This window comes from Danio rerio, chromosome 18 (genome assembly GCF_052040795.2).
Source record: "Danio rerio strain M-AB ecotype USA chromosome 18, GRCz13ab, whole genome shotgun sequence".
NCBI classification, from domain to species: domain Eukaryota; kingdom Metazoa; phylum Chordata; class Actinopteri; order Cypriniformes; family Danionidae; genus Danio; species Danio rerio.
In genome coordinates this window covers 37,885,086-37,897,757 of record NC_141038.1, presented here as the reverse complement: position 1 = coordinate 37,897,757, position 12,672 = coordinate 37,885,086, and the positions used below count along the sequence as shown (strand labels likewise).

Sequence of the window (12,672 nt, the reverse complement as noted above, 5' to 3'; positions counted from 1 at the left end):
AGAGAGTGCTGAAAGCCTCGGGGTGGATCAGCTGTTTTTAATGGCCCGAATCTCGATACGTTGCATTCACTGCATTCTGTGCAAATAGCCTATATATATATATGTACATTTATGTAAAATCTCTGTTGCTCATTCGCAGGAAGAGGATGAAGGCTCTTGTGTTGAGCCCAATGAGCCTTACATTCAAAGATAGAGCAAGGATGTTCCTTTGGTGACATCGCTTTGACTCACACGCTGAAAATGTCAGACATGAAAAAACAAACTAAGGATGTGGTAATGCGCGCCTGTCAATCAATATTGGTGGGAGGGGGAACCGCACTCCTATGTCAAGTTGCGGTCCGTCTCAAATCCGCTCCAATTGGTCCACCGTTTTTATGTTGTTCAATTAAAAAAAAAAGGACTGGGTGTGTTTATATCACCCTAACATGACGGTCTATACACTATACCTAAACACATGTCTGTCCAAACAGCTTAGTAAGAGAACTAATAATGAAATGAAAAGTAATGGGCAACACGAAACATTAACTATTTATAACCATGTAAAATGAATATTTCACCACCTTGTGAACCTGAGAGGAGGAGATACAAAGAAAAATTTAACTATATTGGTCTAAATCAGGCCTTTTTCTAACATGGGTGTTTGTTGTTGGCATACAACACAATAATATTTACATTTTGTTTTAACCAAATGATAGTGTGATGACACTCGCATATAATGCTATTGAACAGTTTTCTGTTTTATTGTTTTACTTTTGTTAATTAATTGTTTATTTTATTTAATTTTTTTTACTTTATTTTTATCTCTATATTCTATCATCTTCAGGATGTCATCAATTTGAAAAACACTCGTGGTCACAGTACAACTCAAAATTAAGTTTTTTTGAAAAATGACATGTCAATCAGCATCAGCAAATGACAGTACTAAATATAATATTGGATTGGAACCTAATCCAATCAGAAAAAATAACCAATCAGAAGTCAGCAGTCCAGTGCCAGTTACATTCTGTTTTTTTTTTTTTTTTTTTTTTTTTTGTAATTATTTTGGACTTGACAGGGAGGCAGCTGTCCCACAACAGAAAGCTGCACCCCACCCACCATTCTGTGTAGTTGTGGCTTAAATGCCCTCTGTCTCTATATCCGCTTGTTAAGTTTAACATCACAGGAATCTTCTTCTGGGTTCAAAAGCTCTATCAAACTGTATAAGGAAACTCAAAGGTAATAATAAATGTTTACAAAGCGATGTTGAAAATCACAATCACAATATATATATATATATATATATATATATATATATATATATATATATATATATATATATTGTGATTATTTATATATATATATATATAACCATGCCTAATATCCGGCCAGAAAGTGATTAATTTGTTCTAAATTGTTAAAATATTGGTCTCTGTGGTGCAGCAAGTCCAAAGACTGTTGTGTACACTATGATTTTATGTAAATGTATTACTAAAAAGGGGTCATAAACGAATGTTTTTTTTTTATATTTTATATGACTGGCGTCTTAGACCCGGAAACAGTATTCCATTCGTCACTGATATGTCACAACTTAGCAAGTGGATTAACATGATTTCAGCTACTGTCAAATCTTTGATGGACAGGTATGCAATGATTTACAATCAACCAAAAATGATTCAGACAACTATGACAAAATTTCCACGATTATCAACATTTTGTTATTGATCCTCAATGACAGCCTGTAGTCTCTGCTGTCAACCAGATTCATGCAAATTTGTAATATTTTTTCAGACTGTCTGCAGTATATTCTTCACTTTCTGTTCTTCTCATTCCACTGCATAAAAAATGTTAGTGTATAACATGTCAAAGTTGTCAGAAAATACTTTATTTTGCTATTGTTACTTATGTAAACGAACTACAATGTCCTGGACTATAGTGTATATCACCACTTCATGTCTCACCATCATTTTAGAAAAGTTCTCTTTGAGTCTCGCACTTTTGCACTCTCTCTCCCCCCGCAGGTTAATTACATTGGTGGTCTGCTGCTCAGTGTGTCTTTTAAATAGCCCATAACTATTTCTGACATGTATCAGCACAGGCACAGAAACAAACGGGCTCGGCAGATGTGTGATACGCAAGCCTGAAATAGGGTTATAGGTTGTGTGGTTGTCATAGGAACACATGCTCCATACAAACAATGCTCTTTCTTCCCTGATATGGAGATATCAAAGCTTTGGCAGACACATTAACACACACATACACACACACCACACACACACACACACACACACACACACACACACACACACACACACACACACACACACACACACACACACACACACACACACACACACACACACACACACACACACACACACACACACACAAGAGAAGCTGACCCAGGGCAATCCAATTAATAAGGTCTAAAGTTCCATCATGCTGAGAAAAAGTCTAGGATATCTTCACTGAGAAAGTTGAATAATTCAGGTTTTATACTTGGCTGGCTTGCTTGTATAACTTAATTTAGGTCAAACACGTAGTTCACTATGATCATTTACTTACTGTTATGTATTTCTATTAGACTTACTTTATCTCTACAATACAAATGAGCTTTATTCTGAAGAGCCACTATATGTATATAGTTTAAGTAATAATTATTAGCCCCCCTTTGATTTTTTATTGTCTCTTTTTAAAAATATTTTCCAAATGATGTTTAACAGAGCAAGGGTATTTTTACATTATGTCTAATATATATATACATATATATATATATATATATATATATATATATATATATATATATATATATATATATATATATATATATATATATATATATATATATATATATATATATATATGATAACACTTTAGAATAACTATCCGTTATAACTTGTTAATAGTCGATTAATATATATTTTTTAAATAAAAGTTAATGGTTTGTTAATTATTTATTACTGTGCCTTATAGATAGCCAATAGATCACTTAAAAGCTGTTAGTTAACAGGTAATAAATGACTTTTTAACTGTATTTTAGTGATTTATAACTGTACCTAACAAATTAGTAATAGATAATGAACAAGCTGTTGGTAAATTACTAACTAAAGATTGTTTAAGTATCAGTTAATAGTTTATATATGTTATTGGGGCATTATTCTAAAGTTGCAACTATTCTTCGTTTATTAACTGTTAGTAAATGGGCAATAGTTGCAACTTTAAAATAACGTCTCAAAAACATACATAAGCTAATAACTAACACAACTAATACATTAACTCACATATTACAGATCAGTTGTTCATAGTGTATTTACCATCTACTTATACCAGTGAAACCTTTGTAGAACTCTTATAATAAAATAAATTTTTATTTGTTTTGTTTTCATGTTTAGCACAAAAAGTGCCCAAACCTCATGGGTTTGTATTCTGTTGCATACTGCTGTTCTGTCATGTGTATGTGTGTTTCTATAAATTGAAAACAATGTTCAACATTTCATCTGTGAAGTTTCTTTGGTAAAATACAGCTCACAGAAAAGCCTATGAGTGTAACAAGGTTAAGGTACAAACATTTTATATTTTAAATATCACATTTAATTTCTGTAGGTTAAACTTGTTTCACCCATTTGCTGTACTACAGAGTTTCACTGGTATTAGTAGATGTTTAACAAACTATGAACAACTGATCTGTAATATGTGAGTTAATGTATTAGTTAATAGTTAGTTATTAGCTTATGTATTTTATTGGGACGTTATTCTAAAGTTGCAACTATTGCTCATTTAATAACAGTTAATAAATGAAGAATAGTTGCAACTTTAGAATAACGTCCCAATAACATATATAAACTACTAACTGATACTTAATAAGTCTTTAGTAATAATTTACTAACAGCTTGTTCATGATCTAATACTAATTTATTATGTATAGTTATAAATAATTAAAATACAGTTAATAAGTCATTTATAATGTGTTAACTAACAGCTTGTAAGTGATATATTGGCTATCCAAGGCACAGTTAACAAACCATTAACTTTTATTCAACAAGTCATTTTTAACCCATTAACTAACAGTTTATTAATAGACTATTAACTATAACGGATAGTTATTCTAAAGTGTTACCATTTTTTCTTCTGGAGAAAGTCTTATTTGTTTTATTTTGGCTAGAATAAAAGCAGGTTTTATTTATTTTTTAAACCGTTTTAATCTCAAAATTATTAGTCCCTTTAAGTTATATTTTTTGATAGTCTACAGAACAAACCATCATTATACAATAACTTGCCTAATTATCCTAACCAGCCTAGTTCACCTAATTAATCTAGTTAAGCCTTTAAATGACACTTGAAGCTGTATAGAAATATCTTGAAAATTATCAAGTCAAATATTATTTACTGCCATCATGGCAAAGATAAAATAAAGTTGTTTGAAATGAGTTATTAAAACTTTTATGCTCAGAAATGTGTTGAAAAAAAAAAAACTTTTCTTCATTAAACATAAATTGGGAAAAATAAACAAAAGGGGGGGGGGGGGCTAATATTTCTGACTTCAGACTGTATGTATATTAAGACGTAGACTTGGTACTGCAAATGTTTAGCTAACAAATAGCAAAAGCTTTAGATCAATGGTATGAGATCTTTATTGATATGCTGCTTATTTAACTTCTCTATAAATATATTGTAAAATGGCTGAGTTGAGAACGGCTGCTACAAGTTACATTGTGCAAAATGGGCAAAGTGCAAGTGAGTTAAAACAAGTAAGAGAAAGCAAACGCTTCAGCACATTGCTCTCTTCAGTGCTCACATTCAAAGCAACAAACACACATTAAAGTAGACTGAGAATCAGAGACAATTAGCTCAATTCAATTTAATAAACCAGCAAGCTCATTTTTTAAACATCATGTTGTTTTGGTCATTTGGCCTTAATCGTTTCAGTGTTATTGAATTATGAATGACCTCCAGAATCAAGAGTGTGCTCTGCATCTCACACCTTCAAACGCCACCGCGCGTTCACTACATGTCAGGATTGCCTTCTGAGGTGCAAGTAAATTATTAAATGAAGGAAAGATTCAAGCAGCTTTTCCTACCACAGCAAATTCTGTTTTTAGTGTTGATATTTGGCTACATTTTGTACAGTTTGTCTCTTTCGATGGAAATGCAGCTTTATTTACACATCTTTTATGCCATAATCCAGTTTTGCACATAAAGTTAATTTGGATTTTTGCATGGAAACATAGCTATTGACACATAACAGAGAAAAAAAGACATAAACATACACACTCAGACACACACTCAGACACACACACAAACACACACACACACACACACACACACACACACACACACACACACACACACACACACACACACACACACACACACACACACACACACACACACACACACACACACAGAAAATTATAATTTTTCTAAAAAAAAAGGAATATTTTATTATAATGATTAAAAATAAATTATTATTGTTGTCAAAGACGAAAACAGATCTTAATTTCATGGTACAGTTGATGTCAGAATTATTAGCCCTTCTGTAAATAACAACTACTTTTATATTTTTTTCACCAATTTTTGTTTAACAAAGATTTTTTCAACACATTTCCAAACATATCAATTTTAATAACTAAATAGTCGTTATAGCCTAATAACTGTTTATATATATAGTTAGTTAAGTTTTTAGTTAATGGGTAAATATATATATATATATATATATATATATATATATATATATATATATATATATATATATATATATATATATATATATATATATATATATATTTGCCATGATAACAGTACATGGTATTTTACAATATTTCTACTAGATATTAGTATTTAGCTTAATGCAATTTAAAGGCTTACCTAGGTTAATTAAGTAAACTATTCAAATAAGGATAATTAGGCAAGTTACTGTTTAATGATGGTTTGTTCTGTAGCTAACCGAAAAAACAAATGCTTAAAAGGGCTAATAATTGTGACCTTAAAATGATAAAAAAAAACAGAAATAAAAAAATGCTTTTTTCTAGGCTAAATAAAACAAATAAAACTTTATCCAGAAGAAAAAAAAAATTAGATAAAATACTGGAAAATATCTCTTACTCACATAATTATTAAACATAATTTGGCAAATATTTGAAAAAGAAACATTCTTTGACAAATATAATGTTCAAAGGGTACCTATGATGAAAATCATCTTTGGGAAGCTGTTTGGACAGAACTGTGTGTATGTATAGTGTATCTACGGTCATATTGGAGTGATATAAACACAATAAGACTCTTTTTTATTTTCTGACGTCAAAATGGGTCCAAATCCCTTACATTTTGAGGCCCACAGCAACTTGACATAAATCAGATTCATTTTGTACATTAACATAACAGATATTCATACAATAATGGACTTTATTGTATATCCTATCACATTACACACAGTGCAAAGTTAAACGAGTGCGCTGTGTGTGTGTGTGAACCTTGTAACAACTGACTCAGTGTGTGTGACTCAGTAAAAGGCTTGAATTAATTCCACAACAGATACATCAATGATAATCATTGGGAAAGTTCTTACTGAACTATTTCTCACAAATGTGCTGTGTATCTGAAGCAGCCAAGGTGGAGTTTGAGGAACACTCTGACAGGCACGTGGGAACACAGCAAAATATGGGGACCCAAAACAACTCTATGGGTGTTAATTTCAACACTTTGAAAGTGTCTCATGGGGTCCACTCAAAACAGAGTTAAATCAACACTTTCAAAAGGGTTGGCACATTGACACCGAAGTAAGGGTTCATTTTAACTCTAGGCAGAGTTAAAAATGTAACTATATTTAACACCACCTGGTGTAATATATTGTTATTTTATTCAACTCTCTTGAGTGTAAATATGGTAAAAAGGTCAAATAGACTGTAAATTACAAAAGAAAAAACATTTTATTTGAAAACATTCACCACTTCAACAATTCATTCAGTTTTTAAAATGCAACAATGTCAGATATGCTTTAAATGTTTTATTAGTACAGACAGTATCAACAAAATATGTATGACCAGTGCTCAAAAAGGCTGTTTCAGTCCTTTGGTCCAAACTTGATGTTTCATCAGAGCAATTTGAAAGTTTAATATATTGTCACTCATAGTTTTCTTCTGACCACATAGTTTTCTTCTGAAATCACATTTTAAACTTTTTGGCGTGCAAATCTTTCACTTCTGGTGTTTCCTTGTTCCTCCATATCAAACATAGCAGTTTAAATGAAGGTATAAATGCTGTAAACTTGTGTGAAAACAAACTGGAGCTAGGAAATCTCATCAAGCATGTCCTGTGAATGAAGTGCTTCCCAGCCACAGGATGACCTTTTTATCCATGACGATGTAGCAGCTGCTGATCGCACGTCTGGTGGTTCCTGATGCACGGATATAGGGTGATGCTCATCTAAGAACTCTTCAAGACTCCAGCATGACTAGGAAAAATGTTTGAAAACAAATTGCAATCAAATTCTATGATATATTTAAAAGAACATTTAAAGTAAATAAAACATTCAAGAAATCTAAACTCACCATTTGAAAATCTTCATGATGGTCCACAACTTGACTCTCCCAGCTGGTTGATGTGACAGGATATGGAAAAGTAGAAAAAACACATACATCACTGTTGAATCTCCAAACACAATTAGGTTAACCACTATGACTAGAACTGGAAAAACAGGCAGCTGTCTGTCCAGAATCCTGAATTTAACACAACACTTGGAGCAAAATTTAGAGGAGCTTAAAATCTTTTATATCATTTAGTGATGCTGACTTCCCCAAAATATTGGCCACAGTGTAAAAAATATTCATAAACTTACAGTTTTCTGTAAGCGTGTGCGTGCGTGCGTGTGTGTGTGTGTGTGTGTGTGCGTGTTTCTTTACCAGATTCAACTTGTTAGGCCCTTTCAGGTCCAGTATTGACGCCACCTTTACTGGAGTCTAGCAGATGTTTCAGGTCCAAATATAATCTAAAATATTAGGATAAGCAGAAGAGGAAAAGTGCAAAGCAAAGAGCAAAACATTATTTAAGTAACAGTTCACCCACAATACAAAACTTATCACCTTCATGTCATTTGTTATTCTCTAATGCTCTAATACCCTCTCAGCTTATGTGAAACAAATACAGAACTTTATCAAACATACCTTCATTATTATCACCACATATGACCAAGAAGGTGTGCTTGGTCATTTCACCAACTCTGGAAATACACCATCCGCCTCTAATCAGCCACCGTCACAGGGTCTTGTGTTATTGTATAGAGAACTGTGGCTGTTAAAAAACAACAACACATTAGTATCTAACACATATGCATAACCTTCAGATAAAAAAGAGAGATGAACATCACAAAGTATGCCTCACACTTTTTCAGATATCTTTTGATTCAGATGTTGATTATTGATAATAAATCTACAAATCAAACCTGTATCATCATTAGGCTGCTCAAATATGAATCAGTTGATTAATTTTACAGACAGGTGGCTGTTTACAACGCACTAAATTGTCTTTAATAAAACGGAAATGTTGTGTACAGTACATGCTAAGTTTAGACTATAGTTTTAAGCACAACATCATGCGGGAGAAAAAGCTTGACTAAGATCTTCCTGACTACAGAAATAGCCTAACTTACAAACGTCAGACATCCCGAGTTGGGAAAAGTCATTTTCGGGGGATACAGAGTTGATTTGCGGGAGGTAGCGGGAGAGATGAGAACCTAAAGAGCTGGGATGAGTTGCGCGCGACGTACCTGAAGAGCTGGGAGGGATGCGGTGGAGAGGGGTGTGCAAAGTGTTTAATGACCGGGCGGGAGACGCGCGATTTCCGGGAGATTATCATTCATTTGCGGGCATCTACTTGGGCATCTGGGAGTCTCTGTGCATTTGCGGGATAACGTTAACGTTAGTCCCGCAACTTCCAGGAGACTTCTGTAACGTTAAATGTCTGATAAAGTGCAAACGCGGTCATTTAAATACATTAATGTTAACATTCCGACTTTAATGGTTGTCAACACTTAATATAATTCAAGCGTACGTTATCACACGAGTCTATGGGCTAACGGTAACGTTATATGGACGGCCACGAATGAACCAGTTTAAAAGGGCCGCGGTGTTTAAAATAACCAAATTAACGTACACGAATAACAAACAATCATATGTTTCAGTCAGGAAGCCTTTTACAAGTAAGCATATGTTCATTTACTCACCAGATATGTTTTAGAAACTCTCCAGAGCTTATGGAAACCGTCCTGTGTTGCCGTTAGCATCCGGGCAGAGTAACGTTAGGCTGCTCCGGGGATTCCCTCGCTAGTTTGCTTCGAATTAAAGGAGAAGTGTCGATTTTATTTTACAGATGGGTAACAACGCACAAAATGGCATTAAGCGTGACAGAAATGTGTTGAACATGTACATTTGATGTTTTTATGCACTATGTATGCGTGAGCATATATAAAAACATTCTTGAAAAGAAGTCAATAGTAATGCAGTTAAGCTAGATACACAAACGACCATGAATGAACCGCAGAAGTTTAAAATTGTCACTCCATTCTAAAGTTATTAACTTAACAATATGTTTACAACTGTGTTTCCTTAAAGAAAGTCAGTAAAATACCAACATTTAGGTAGTTTGACTCACCAGTTGCTGTTCTAAACCTCAGATGGAAAATGGCGTCTGGAAAATTCTTCAGTGACTGGGGCTGCATGAATTCCCGGATGTTGGAAATAACACCACCAAGTGTTGAATAGATAACTCCTTGATTTCGCACTGAATAAAATCAATTCTAACTCTTATTATATTCATTTATCAAAATCTAACTCTTTAACGTCAACACTTTACTCTGAAATGCTTCAACACCGAGAATTTAACTCTGATGAATTTGCTGTGAACGGTGGGTGGGGAGTACTAGCATTATAGGTACAGGCAACACAGCTACAATGTTTTCAAAGCAGAAAATTCCAATATTCTTAAAGCTATAATAAATAATCTGATGAGTGTTTCTAGCTGAAACCTTACAGACACATTGTGGAGACACAAAAGATGTATCCTAAATCTTGAAAAAGGGGATAAATAGGTGCCCTTTTAAGGATCTAATAATTTTGTTCTAATGTAAATGTTTTTTTGTTTTGTTTTTCTGTCGGTTTAATTAATCTTTGAATGCAAAATACTACTACTAATAATTACAACTAACAATAATGACAAAAATAAAAATCCAAGCCAGACTTTTGAATGCTTTTGTACATCTTGTGTGTTTTTTACAGAGATGGAGGCCTGTCAGCTTGTTTATCAACCTACCAAAGTACATTTGTGCAGAAGGCAGGAAGGACTCAGCACGCGACAAGCCCCGTCCCACACACACACACACACGTACACACATACACAGCTGTCAATGCCAGAGCAGCCCTGACAGCAAACACCACTCTCTTACTGTCACATCACATACACTGTCCTGCCACACACACACACACACACACACCTGACAGCTCTCATACTCACAGAAGCGCCTTCACACACAAGGAAGAAAATAAAGTAAGTATTCAGTCACTCTTACAGAGACAACAATACTATAGTCCTACATTTACATAGACAATGGTAAATCTAATTATTACCTAATTATTGTTTTGTATTATTAATAAAACAACAATATGGTTAAAGTGTTTACATGAGTTCCTGTTTTACACTTTACAGTACATATATTAATGGTACCTTCCCACGCAATGTCCATGGCAGAATAATATATACTGTATATATCAACATACAGTTTCTTTGTTACAGTACAATTTACAATATTGGGCTGTTTGGTTTAATAATTACCAGTGCAATACATGAAAACAGAAGACAGCAGATACAAATTCTTGTTCAAAGACATGTTCTTTTGTTTACCATAAACTGCTGACCACTGCCAAGTGTGTAACCTGTGTGTCACAAAATGCAAAGAAAACCTTGACTTGACATTTTTATTAAATCTTACAAAATCATTTTTATTTTTTTTTCTTTAGTAAACCTTAAATCTCAGGTCTGTTACTAAACAACTCTAATTATTTAGCATAAAATTTTTTTTAAAAAAAAGTCAATTGGCCTGAAATATGTTTTTGCAGTCTGTTTTTACATGTGTTCTGTCATTAAAACATAACACATCTTCAGGGTCCTCAAAGAGTCTTTCTACCATTAAACATCTTTGTTTTTTGTTCCTCATTTTTAATCATCAATGTATGTAATAATTGTATGTAGCTCTCAAACAATTTTAAAATTAGGACTGCTATCAGGTTGCCCTAAAGTCAAGACAATAATCTTCTGACCAATCAAATGCTCTATCTTATCTTATATGTTCCCTTTAAGACAATTCTCATTTGATTTTCAAATGATGTACTTGAGCTCAACCAATCTCACTGGCAGACCTGTGATACAAACAAAATGCTATTGGATGCTTTTAATTAAGGGAAAGAGATACTTTATGCCCCGCTCTGTCTTCATGTTTCAATTGAGATCATGCCAAATTTCTAATAAAACAAATGCACTTTTCAAAGCACTTCACAGGACCTTTAAGTATTTTGATATAAAGCCATCAAGCTGAGGCCAGCAGAGAAGGAATGCTACACCAAAAGCACATACAAATGGTCAAACTTGGATTGATGATTATAAAAACATTTTTTTTTTAGTGGATTAACTTAAAGAATGTACACAGGCAAAATAAACATTGTATATGTTCACATGGACTTTAAATTAATATAACAGACAGGACATGCTGTTCTATATTATCTTTTGTCCTAAATGTGGTCCTAACTTAAATTAATATGGTTACCAAACAGATAGGATATGATTCTAAAGATCTTAAAAATAATTCTTAAATCTTTGTCTAATGTCTTCCTTGTAGTTTTGTAATCAAAAATGAAACATCAAACATTACCGGCTATTCTCCGGAAAGGTCTGTATGTATGAACAGGCCCTTTTTAAAAATACTGGTAAATTTGTTTCGCCAATTTTCCGGAAAGTAAAGTTGTAACATTACCGGTAATTTTCCTGAATGTTGTACTGTGTGAACGCAGAAGGAAGATTGCTGGAAAGACGTGAGACGTCTACTTTAGCCAATAAAACACTCAGACGCATTCACGTCCACGTGGTTTATGAAAACAAAAGCCTTTGAAAGTTTTTTCAAACACATTAAGATGTTAGATGTTAGTCAGATAGAATTTCTATGTTCCTTCGACCTGAGTACTTGGGGCATAGCAAACAACCCTGACCTCAGAAAAAAATACTTTTAACATCCAAGATGGCAGCTAGTTACATCATTTAATATGACCTTTTGTTGACAACCAATTTGAAAAGTGACAGCCAGCATTTTCTGTCTTTTTTGTTTTTGCATAAATTAATAAATTTATAATAATTAGATTGCAGTAAAACCAACCTGTGTACTTGGGCCAAATGATAAATAATATTACCTGTTTTTTTTTTTTTTTGTTCTTGACAACTAATTTGAAAAGTGGCAGCCAGCATTTTCTGTTCTTTTTGTTTTTGCCATAATGCAAATGTCATGGCAATCTCATTTGGTGAACAGGATACTGTGACACACGACTGACTGAAACACACTGAGGTCAGAAGCGGAACATTTTACAGCTGAATGTATATGTACTACAACAACTAAAACTGCAACATGAAAGCAATATTCTAAAAGCAAATAATGTAAACACT

At 33.3% G+C, this 12,672-nt stretch overlaps 1 protein-coding gene and 2 long non-coding RNA genes across 9 annotated transcripts in view; 1 reads left to right on the top strand and 2 right to left on the bottom strand.

Annotated features, from left to right (window-relative positions):
- LOC147832892 (uncharacterized) overlaps positions 1-12,672 on the top strand; it is a 599,182-nt gene that overhangs the window by 76,199 nt on the left and 510,311 nt on the right. The gene's annotated exons all lie outside the window — the stretch shown is intronic.
- The window catches only part of lekr1 (Leucine-, glutamate- and lysine-rich protein 1), a 268,106-nt gene that overhangs the window by 83,984 nt on the left and 171,450 nt on the right, over positions 1-12,672 (bottom strand). The window lies entirely within an intron of this gene.
- Positions 6,884-9,659, bottom strand: LOC137488312 (uncharacterized). Its single transcript, XR_015515162.1, has 6 exons — positions 9,622-9,659; positions 9,194-9,301; positions 8,136-8,262; positions 7,875-7,960; positions 7,524-7,566; positions 6,884-7,426 (listed from the first exon to the last, which is right to left on the bottom strand). It is a non-coding gene; the product is annotated as an uncharacterized LOC137488312 (long non-coding RNA).